The sequence below is a fragment of the Zalophus californianus genome, chromosome 4 (assembly GCF_009762305.2).
Source record: "Zalophus californianus isolate mZalCal1 chromosome 4, mZalCal1.pri.v2, whole genome shotgun sequence".
Taxonomy (NCBI): Eukaryota; Metazoa; Chordata; class Mammalia; order Carnivora; family Otariidae; genus Zalophus; species Zalophus californianus.
This window is the reverse complement of record NC_045598.1, coordinates 173,097,142-173,108,422: the sequence shown is the minus strand read 5'-3', so window position 1 is coordinate 173,108,422 and position 11,281 is coordinate 173,097,142. Positions and strand designations below refer to the sequence as shown.

At 39.8% G+C, this 11,281-nt stretch overlaps 1 pseudogene; it reads left to right on the top strand.

Moving 5' to 3' along the window:
• The first annotated feature begins 2,760 nt into the window (after positions 1 to 2,760).
• Positions 2,761 to 4,342, top strand: LOC113916943 (annotated as a pseudogene).
• The last annotated feature ends 6,939 nt before the right edge of the window (positions 4,343 to 11,281 follow it).

The window sequence follows — 11,281 nt, the reverse complement described above, 5'->3', positions numbered from 1 at the left end:
GGGGAGGAGGAAGGGGAGGAGGAAGAGAAGGAGGGGAAGGAGGGAGACAGGGGAGGGGAAGGGAAGGGGGAGGGGAGGGACGAAAAAGCCTATTAGAAAATAAAAATTGCTAGGGAGGAGATGGCAAAGAGGGATATAGATCTGAGGCAAATCTTTCTGTGGCCATAGACAGGTATTTCAAAGTGGTCTCCCAATTTTATCTTTGGCCTCATGTGGTCAATTCTACAATCAGTTGGCCATTTTTTACAAGGACATTGTTGGTTTTAACCATATCGTAACTATATGATCACAAACGTATGTGGTTGTAACGTAGTCTGAAGGAGAGACAGAGACTGTGGAAGACTCCATGCAAATTTCAACTAATGCATCACAAGGATTTGTCCTACTCAAGTTAGCAATACCTAAAACACAACTTTATCATAAGTACTGTTTAGCGTATTTTGCTCCAGCAGTCATGAGTTGGTTATATTTCCCAGGGCACACATTTTGTTGCGGGCGTCTGTTCCTTGGTGAGTGCTGATCCTTCCTTCTGACAGGCCCATCTCTACCTTCACCCCCTATTCTTCCTTCCCAGTGTAACTTAAACTTAACATTCTTCAGGAAACCTCTCAACACTCGGGTCCCATCAACCTCACTCTCCTCCACGTGCCTCTACGCTTCCTCTGTATCTTGGATGAAATGATACAGCTATGCTCTCACACTGAAGTGTAAGCTCTTTATCCAACTGCTGCTTATTTTCAAATAATGAGTTCTTTTGGAGCTCTTTCTTAGTGTCTTTACTCCCCAGTACTTGTTCACCATGCCTGGCCCATGATAGGTATTATAAACGTTTGCTGAATTCACTAATGAATAGGTGAGTTTATTTCAAACTGTCTTGAAGTTTTCAGGTAATCTTGCAAAAAAACATCAAGGTGAGAGTAAGCATAATTTGAATGTTGGTATTCTATTTAACTTGTATAAGAGAAATGAAATGCTGTGGTCAGATCTCTGGTGGCTTTGTATTCCTGATTCAACCCAGTCACGAAGAGGGAACACACAAAATGGACATTTTTTTTCCAAACATCTTGGAAATTAGCCCAAGAGCCAAATGTTTTATTTTAATGGTACGTTTCTTCTCTCATACCACAACTACTAAACATTTCAGATCACACATACACACAATGTTTGTTTGTATTTACTATAATTCCCTATGCAACTCCAGATGCTTGGACCATTTAGGCATCTAATACATGTTTGATGAATTAAGGAATAAATGAAAGAACACTTGAATAAAATGAGCTAAGATTCTGACATCCATTAGCAAGCTGTTACCAGTTTTCATCTGCCTCGTTTGAATGGAGTCCATCCATTTGGAGAGAGGGAATGGAAAAATGTGCTACAAATAACCAATGTGTTCAATGACTTTGAATCAATATTTAAAATATAATCACCTGTAAAACATTTGGTACCCCAGGAGGTCCTGACTCCAGGTCTGTACCAACATTGCCATGTGAGATTAACTTTTGGCCAGTAAGATTGCGCTCGGTCCCTCCCACATTAATGTAATATATTCTGACTTCATGATGCACGAACCTGAGTTTCTTCAGGTCCTGAGTAGTCCAAGAAGACTCTGACATGATTATACATGAGGCTGGATATACAATATGTGTACATCCCAGGCAGCTTTTACTTTGCTGTCTTTGTAGGCAGACGTCCTCTCAAAGTCTTAATTTAAAGAAATTTTTGTCTCTTTAATTTTCAGGGAAAGTTGTTGGGGGTGGGAGAATCATCTTCCATGCCTCAGGCAAAGGACCTCCGGCTCCATACTTATGTCCCACTCTATATTCAAAGGTCTGTGAGTGCAGAACTTCTTAGAAGAAAGCGTCATTCAGCATTATTTGAAAGTGGAGCATGTCTCATGGTGTAGAAGTGGTAAAGACTCTCACTCAACACCTCAAATAGTTTATCAAATGTTTCTTCCAACTGTATCCCACGCCCACCAGAGAATGCTGGCAAAGTAAGCCTTCTCCACCTTCTTCCACTCCCCACTACCTTCCTAAATTATTTCCCTGATCAGTATCAGGGTGACATGCCTTGTCTGAGCATACATTTACACAGCAGCTTATAACTCACAGAGCTTCCATCTGCATTACCTGAAGAGAAGCTCACAAGTCTTAAAAGGGCTGGTCAGACTGATTTCTAGGGAAGTTGAGGCTTAGAACTTTCAAGATTTAGGAAAGTTTAGCCTGGGTGGCTCAAATGGTTAAGAGTCTGCCTTCAGCTCAGGTCATGATCTCCAGGTCCTGGGACTGAGCCCCATGTCCAGCTCCCAGCTCAGCGGGGAGTCTGCTTCTCCCTCTGCCTCTACCCCCTGCTTGTGCTCTGTCTCTCTCTCTCAAATGAATAAATAAAATCTTAAAAAAAAAGATTTAAGAAAGGATGGATAATGAAAATGGGGGGCATTGTGCCTTGAACCTGTTTGATTTCTAGATCAAGGCTAATTGATTTCACCACAGTGCTCTAATGAGCATTTAAGAAACGATTTTGCTGGCTCGTGCATTCTTTCCTTCACCATATTTACAAAGCATCTACTATTTGCATGTATTGTCCCTGGTGTTGGTTTTATAATAGTAACAAGTCATAGTCCTTTCCCTCATTGAGTTTATAGCAGGGAAGAAAAAGAGGCAATTGCAATACTAACTAACTGCAAGCGAACAAACACGGTCACTAATTGGAAGGAATCCTCTTGACTTTTGCCGCTGCTAGGATAATCAAGCAAGAATGACCTTCATCTATGACCTGCAGTCTGCTACTAAGTTGTGGGTTTGTTTGTTTTCTGCTATAAATCTCTGACCAACTGGAGAAAATGTAACACATTGGCTGTAACCTCACTGGACTGCCATCAAGTACAAATTAAGCACATAGTAAATAAGTGTCAGGGCCTGGGAGTAAACATTTTACAAGAAAAGGTTGGCTTTTCTGCCTGGAAACTTTCATTTTTATAGGACTTTCAATAACAGAAGAACAGGATGCCTCTGGAGTACCAAAAGTAAGGAAATTTGGATGCTTACCCAAAAATGCACTGCCTAGAATGACTCTTTTTCAAGGCAGCTACTGATAGAAGAAGTTTCAGTCATGCCTGCTTCATCAGTGTTGGGTGGAGTTCCTGCACTTCGCCATCCCACCACGTCTGGCTCCTGTCCTGTTGGTAATTCTCAAATCAGGGCAGAACATCTTTGCCATCATTGTACATATGCAGGGGCATAAGGGAATGGTGGTGAGCACTTCCACCGAAGGAGAAGGTAAGGAAGAAAAAAAAAAAAAAGGAAGTTTTTCTTTGGGTTGAGTAGTTGTGGATTACTATTTGTAGTGTTTTATTTTACTCACGTGGAATATTTTACTCGCATGGAAGTGAGTCCAACACAGGAAGGAGCAAGCTACTCTTATTGACAAAAGAACATTTGAGACCTTCGTCAGAACTGGAATATGAAGCATGAATGGAAGAATTTTTAAGTTAACTTAAGTGCTAACTAAGTTAACTTTTAAGTGCTAACTAAGAAAGCCACCCAAGAGCAGACTGTTAAAGAAGTGCATTATCATCTCATTGAACACAAGAAACATACCCCAGGGGTCTCTGAGAGCCATTGGATCACTCAAGTGGTTGATTGCTCAGATATCAATCCTTCTGTGATTCCAATTTTAGTGTATGTGCTGCCAAAGTGAGCACTGCCTTTGTGATTCCAAATGGACACGTATTTATCTTCACTGGGCTTTTGAGTAGTGTAACTGACGTTCACCAACTTGCCTTTCTTCTGGGCCAAGCAAGTGCATGCAGTACCTGGGCAAGCTGCGGAAAACCTAGCTGGGTTAATTTACTGGACTTCTTTGGTCTGATTTTTCTCACAATGATTCGGGCCATTTGTTCTGGAGATAATTTGGCCCTTTGGGGACAGTAGTGACAGTCTCAATTGCAGGAATATATGTTTCGACCATACAGTAGAACACTGGAGGCGAAAGCTGACAATATCGGACTTCAGCTTGCTGCAAAGGTCTCTGTGGGGATAAGGGCCAGTTCGGTGTTTGGGCGGTGGATGGGATTTGCAGATAGCTTCCACGGTCATCCCAAATTGCCAGAATGGGTGTCCACACACTCTTCTCTTGGAAATGAACCTGAATACTTGAATAGATTCCTATCTCGGGCTCTTTAAAATTAGAGAGATCTGTAATTGCCCATTACCTTCTGGACCAGACTCGATTACTATTCGAATTCAGTGTGAACCATTTTCTTGAAGAATCAGAGAAAGAAGACCTAAATATCACTGTTAAGAAACAGAAAATGGATACCTTTCCCATTCAAAAATAGAAGTAAATACTGTTTATATATATATATATAGTTGAGAAAATGACTGGAAGTTGAATTAAAATTTTTGAGATGCTGGAAATAGGAATGCAGCAATCTATCATTTTTATGTTACTTAAAAAAAAAAGACGTTTGGGGGTGCCCGGGTGACTCAGTTGGTTAAGTGGCTGCCTTCGGCTCAGGTCATGATCCCAGAGTCCTGGGATTGAATCCCACGTCCGGCTCCCTGCTCAGCAGAGAGCCTGCTTCTCCTTCTCCCTCTGCCTGCCACTCTGCCTGTTTATGCTCTCTCTATCTCTCTGTCAAATAAATAAATAAAATCTTAAAAAAAGAGAGGTGTTTGAAATGAAAATAAAAATGGATATTTGGGGGTCAAATCATGTATATTACCATTATCTAAATACTACTAGATATTTATCTTTCATGAGACATCAGTTATTTTCTTTTAAAATATCTTCAATGAGGAAAATGTCACTGAACAAATTTATATTACACATTTTTAAAAAAACCACTAATTGCATCCCCACTCTGTGCAAGTGATTACTCTCAAGACTTGTGGGGAAAAGTAAACCAGAAAGCCATCCATTCTTGCAGAAATCAAGGATGTTACTCAGTGGTTGTGAAAAATCAAACAGCTCAGCCCCTAGCCTCCATGAGGAGTATGCCATAGGCCTGGCACACGGATGGAGGAAAAGCTGAAGATACCTTGGAGTATTGGCTTAATATTTAAGAAAACATTTAAGATTAAGTCTTTTAATCAATTATCAGACCACCTCATTGAAACCATACTACTTCAAGAGGCCATATTTATCGTTTAATTGGGAGTTCTTACCAGAACCTGTTTTTCCTTATGTCTTTTGTTTGCCAAATTCCTTTTGCATGACTTTTCAATGGATGGTAGCTATTCTCTCTCGATGTGCCCAGAGGGGGAAATATCATTCCTACACCTTTTCTTTATATATATATATATTTTTTTTTTCCTATGTGCAGGAGTAACATGTTTATTTTAGAAATTCTGGATAATATAACAAAAAAGTGAGAATTGGTACCTAAAAATTCTTCCACAGTAACTGGCCCATCATCTGGTCTACGACTCAAGGGATCTCAGCCCTACAAAAAGCTAAAAAAGGTCTCCTTTTGGCAAGCCAGGAGCAGAAACAAGCTAGGGGATCTCAGAATTAAAAAAAAAAAAAAAATAAAGATGTTTCTGCAGTGATAGGCAAGCCAGACCAAACCCAGAGAAGTAAACAATACTTATTGGTTCTTGCTATCTATAAGCAAGCTAATAAAGGCAATTAGATATTTCTGGCAGGCAGAAGTTGAAATTATAACCCCCAAGGATATACAGAATCTCCACATAAAGTTTTTTTTTAAGTCGTAATATAATTTGGGACTATTTTATTAACCACACACTAAGAAGTTCTTTGTGTATTAATCAGCAGCTCTTCTTGTGCTCATGTAAATAAACAGGCAAATAAAACACCAAATGAATCATACTGATTCAGAAGATTTGTTAAGTTAGTAAATTCTGTCAAATCCTTGCCTTAAGGCAAGAACTTGAACACAAGTGAAACTAATATTTTGCCCTGCCCTCATCAGGAGTCAGGATAACCTTACATACTATGTGACAGAGTTAGAGGGGAACCCTTGCATTCTGGATCAAACCAAAACAAAGTAAAGCAAACAGAATAAGCAACACAGAAAAGTATCACTATGTCCATCACTAGTGCTCATATAAATGTAACCTTGAGCCCCTTCCTATAAATTTCTGTCTCCCTAATGAAAACAACTTTATCCATTGCAGATATGACAGTTAAGCAAAAATAATTGCTGTTTTTTCCTCCATAAGAATAAAATCTATAATCTTTGTAATCCATGTAAGATCTTTTTTTTCCTTTAAATTTTATCTGTATTGAAACTGTCTGGCATCTTTCATGTTGCAATGACAAAATTAAAAGTTTTTAGAAGTGGAAAAGTATTCAAAGGTTATGGACCAAAAAAAGTGTCCGGCATAGGACCCCAAGTCATTTATGCATTTGTCATATGTTTATTGAGCACCTTCTCTGTACCAGGCACTAGGGATGAATCTGTAAACAAAAAGTGAACAAATCATGGGGCACAGTCTAAGGAGATAAAGATGAAGCATGGTGGCATTTCCAAACAGAAGGTTAGGAAACGTCTCAGATAAAGTAAATTCTGAACAGAGATGTAAATAAAATGAACAAGTTAGATGAGCAGAAACATAGGGAGGAGATGTCTAGGCTAGTAAAGGGAACATCCAAATCCCTGAGGACTTTGCCATGTTGAAGGAACAGTATGGAGACCAGCATGGCCAGGCCAGAATGAGCTCAAATTGGTCTAACTTGACATGAGGCCAGACAAGCAAGAAGGGCCAGATCACATAGAGCTCTGCAGGTCACGGACATGATTTTAGATTTTCTTCAACTGTAACGAGCCACACACGCCAGCGCTAGTGCTTTTTTCCAATGATGACAAAGTGATTAGTTAATTAATGCCCCAGCTTGCTCAGGCCTTGGTAAACTCTGAAGTATATTCGATATACTCTTCCCAAGTGTCCTCGCAGGATTGAATTCTAGTTGTCCACAGTGACAAATGTCTACATAACTCACCTTATTGTGGTTTCTTTCTTTATTTTTTAAATTTTTTTTATTATGTTATGTTAGTCACCATACGGTACATCATTAGTTTTTGATGTAGTGATCTATGATTCATTGTTGGCATATAATGCCCACTGCTCTATGCAGTACGTGCCCTCCTTAATACCCATCACCGGGCTAACCCGTTCCCCCCATGCCCCTCCCCTCTAGAACCCTCAGTTTGTTTCTCAGAGTGTCTAGTCTCTCATGGTTCGTCTCCCTTTCTGATTCCCCCCGCTTCATTTTTCCCTTCCTTCTCCTAATGTCCTCCAAGCTATTCCTTATGTTCCACAAATAAGTGAAACCATATGATAATGGACTTTCTCTGCTTATTTCATTTAGCATAATCTCCTCCAGTCCCATCCATGTTGATGCAAAAGTTGGGTATTCATCCTTTCTGATGGCTGAGTAATATTCCATTGTGTATATGGACCACATTTTCTTTATCCATTCGTCTGTTGAAGGGCATCTTGGCTCTTTCCACAGTTTGGCTATTGCGGACATTGCTGCTACGAACATTGGGGTGCATGTGGCCCTTCTTTTCACTACATCTGTGTCTTTGGGGTAAATACCCAGGAGTGCAATTGCTGAGTCATAGGTTTCTTCCCCTTCCCTATTTACTCCCATATTCCCCTAAATGAGTCCTGGGATCTCTTGCCAAGTAAACGATGTGCACTACTATCCTTGCCTCAGAATCTTCTTTTGGTGGAACTCAAATTAAAATGGAAAGTTATTCCTCTCATCACTGCCAAGCTAAAAGCCATGCTTTAAGGCTCAACTTACATGGGTTTTCAAAGCAAGCCAGGATGTCACTGTGTTTGTGCCTTTGCCAACTCTATTCCTTCTGCCTTGCTTTTCCTTCCCCATTTTCATCCAACTAGAGGCATCATCTTTTAGATTCCAACCCAAGCATCACCTACTCCTTTAAGCTTTCTCTGCCCCTTCCTATGTAGTGTTACTGCTTCCCCCTTTCTTCTTGCTTTCAAAAGAGAAAACACATGCACATATGCATACAATCAAAGCCAAGTGATGAGTAGAATTATGATATGAGATTAATGACATAGTTGAAAAGTGCTCTTTCTTCTGTTGTCACTCCAGGAAAATACTTGTTCTTTTTAAATACATAGAGAGGCAAAGAAAAATGGACACCTACCATTTTCTCTGTGCTCTCTTATGGTTCCCAGGTATTTTCTGAAATCATTATTCCTGGTACTGGTTACGTTTCCAACACGGCTTTGACTAAATTTCATGAATGGTTGGCAAATTCCTCTCGATAGACAACACATCACAAAGATCAAAAGCATATGTATAAGCACCAATAGGAAATGAAGGGGAAAAATGATAATGGAGGATGCTGAGGATCAACATGATTATCTGTAGTTTTTCCTTGGGAGGCCATGTTCAGGATGAGCTGAGTGAGAGCAATGAACAGATTCAGGGTTAGGGCTTGGTTTCTAATTTTTTATTGTGATATGCATCAGTTATGTGGGAAAATAAGTGTACATCTCTCTAAGACCTTAACTGGGCTAACCTATAATACTAGTGTTATTAAAGAGGCAACAAGCATTATATGAATAGATTTGTATATTTAATAATAGCATCCATCCATGCCACCTTGGGTCCCAAATGAGCCACATCCCCTTCATTAGTCCTGTCTTCAAGATAGTACTCCAGTTTTCACTTATTGATGGTTCCAAGTTATAAGAATTATGCATGAATGCTATTCTTAAATCTTAGAGCTATACTTAGAAGATTTTGTCAGGGTAATGACAGAGTATGCTAACGTCTTATTTTCCCCTGCTATAGAGCTCACCTGTTAAAGATAGTGAATTTGCTGGGAATTCGGGAGAATGACTTCTATGAATTCCAGAAAGCACAAGCTTTCAACACTTATACACAAAGGTCAACTGCAGATTCATGTGTGATGGAGAGGTGGAGCAGCCTTCCTCTGTGTTCCCAAGGCCATGGTCAATTTGGGCTGCTTGTCTGCCCTCTCCGTGTCAGTGGACTGGCTCTGTGACAGTGCCCAAACAAAGCAGTCCACGGATCAACCGTCACTCACTTCCCTGGTGATGTATGCAGGGCATTCTAATGGCTGTTTCAACTTAGCTCCTCTCCGGGACACACAAGATTAGCCTGGGCAGGAAACAGTGCGACAAGGAATAAAATGACTAGCTTTCATTTCCTGCAGCACTGAATTGTCCTTCCTGCCCGAGAAACGGGTGTTCCCCATACTAGAAAAATCCAATATACAAACATCTAAGCATTCAGAGGACTTGAGACTGATTTGTTTTACAAAATGGTTCACAAAAGTTTCCCATTAAATAACCAGTGGAGAAATAGCCAAATTAGTTTATTGGATGCTTATAACTAAGGCAGAGGGTAATTCAAAAGCTTTCTCCACATATTGAAAGTGGAGGTAAAAAAAAGAACTATGACTAGATCATGTAGGCATATTTAATAATCGGCTTAATATTCAACATAATAGTCATAAACTAGACTTTCTAGAATGTGGCCTTTCTTAGCATGAATTTTTCTGGAATATATATATATATATATATATATATAGAGAGAGAGAGAGAGAGAGAGAGAGAAAAGAAGAAAATCTGGAAAAAGTATCACCAGAGCTCAGTGTTTGTGATTCTGTTTAATTTTGAACACTCATTTTTTTCCCCCCTCTTTGTCTTGTTCTCATGACTGATTTATCCATTAGGAGAACTGCCAATCAAAGAATTTCAAATCCCATTTTCCAATTGTGGAACAGTATTGTAAACAGTTTCTCTGCCACGATGCATAGGATGTATATGGGTCACACGCCATGAATTTTTCTTCTCACTCCAGCACACTGTCTGTCACATAGAGAGCCCCCAACTTCATCCCCTACTGGAAGGACAACCTTGAATCCAGGCTCACTGAGGTGCTGATCCTAATCGGACATTGCCCTTGAGAGCCAAGTGTTCTTATTTTGTAGAAGAGCAGCATGGTGGCCAAAAAAGTGGATCCACATTCTCTTTCCCTCGCATCTCTTCACCCAGGTAAGGTATATTTACTCCATCGTCTTTAAAACAGTTGCTCAAACGTTACTGTAATAATAAGGCTCTTTGTGACCACACTACCTAAAATCTCTTTACCTACAGCACTCCTCCTTTTAATCTTTCACTACACTATCCATTTACTTAATCATTTTGTTTATCTTTTTTTCACCGCTCACTAAAAGGTAAGTTTCACAAGGACAGACACTCTTGTTTATTATATTCTTTGTTGCTATTTTCCTGGCACCAGAAGAGGGTGTAGCTCCTAAGAGGCACTCAACACAATGTCGTAAATGGATGAAAATGAATATAAATGGATGAAAATTGCTATTATTACTGTTTTATAAGTGGAAAAAATAACAGTGGGGTTTGGAAAGGACAACTAATTTGTCAGGGGTATGGCTAGTAAAGGGTGGAGCAGTTCTGAGGCCCCAGTCTGTCTGACCCCAGGCAAGGCCTTCCTCATCATGCTGTGTTGTTTCACAAGTGCTTTGCTGACCCTCATCTCTCCACTTGCTCGATGAATATTTTCCTTTAAACGAAGATCCATTCTTTGGGCTTTTGGTTCCATATCTCTTCTTTATTAGTGGCCTAATTGACAAAACCAGCTGTGCACTCAGTTTATAAACTCCTGAGAAACAGGTTAGTTTGTGTTCGTTTATTTTACTGTTACGTTCACGAAGTGCAAAACAAGCGAGCCAAATATATTTTTGCATTATTTTGGAAACCCCTGCATAATCTATGTGAAAACTCAATGCAAATGTTCTGGTTATTTTACATGGGGTTTCAATAATATTTGATGACTAGAGAGTCCATAGGGCATTTTCAAAAATAAGTAATGGGAAGTGGGGCTGAGTAGAGAGACACAGTTGCAGCCCCTCCCCAACAATGCTCAATCATTACAAGCTGGGTAAGAAAGCTGATGTAATTGATTCAAGAATATGGTAACTCATTTCATAAATATAAAAATCACAAATACTTAAAAATAAAAGTTCCCCAAGTTCTACAGCTATAGAACAAACCACTATTCCACCTAACCCTGTGGGGCTGTTGTTTTGCTTGGAGGACAGCTACCCACTAAAAATAAGCCCATTTCTTCCTGCTCATATCTTCGAAGCTTCTCATGAACTAGTCCCAACCTGGATTGACAAAATTCCAGCCCCTCGAGGATGAAGAGGCTCCTTCTTTACCATTCCTACCCCTACTTCATTGACCTGGAGTCAATGAGCCCATCTCCCACACATCTTTGAAAC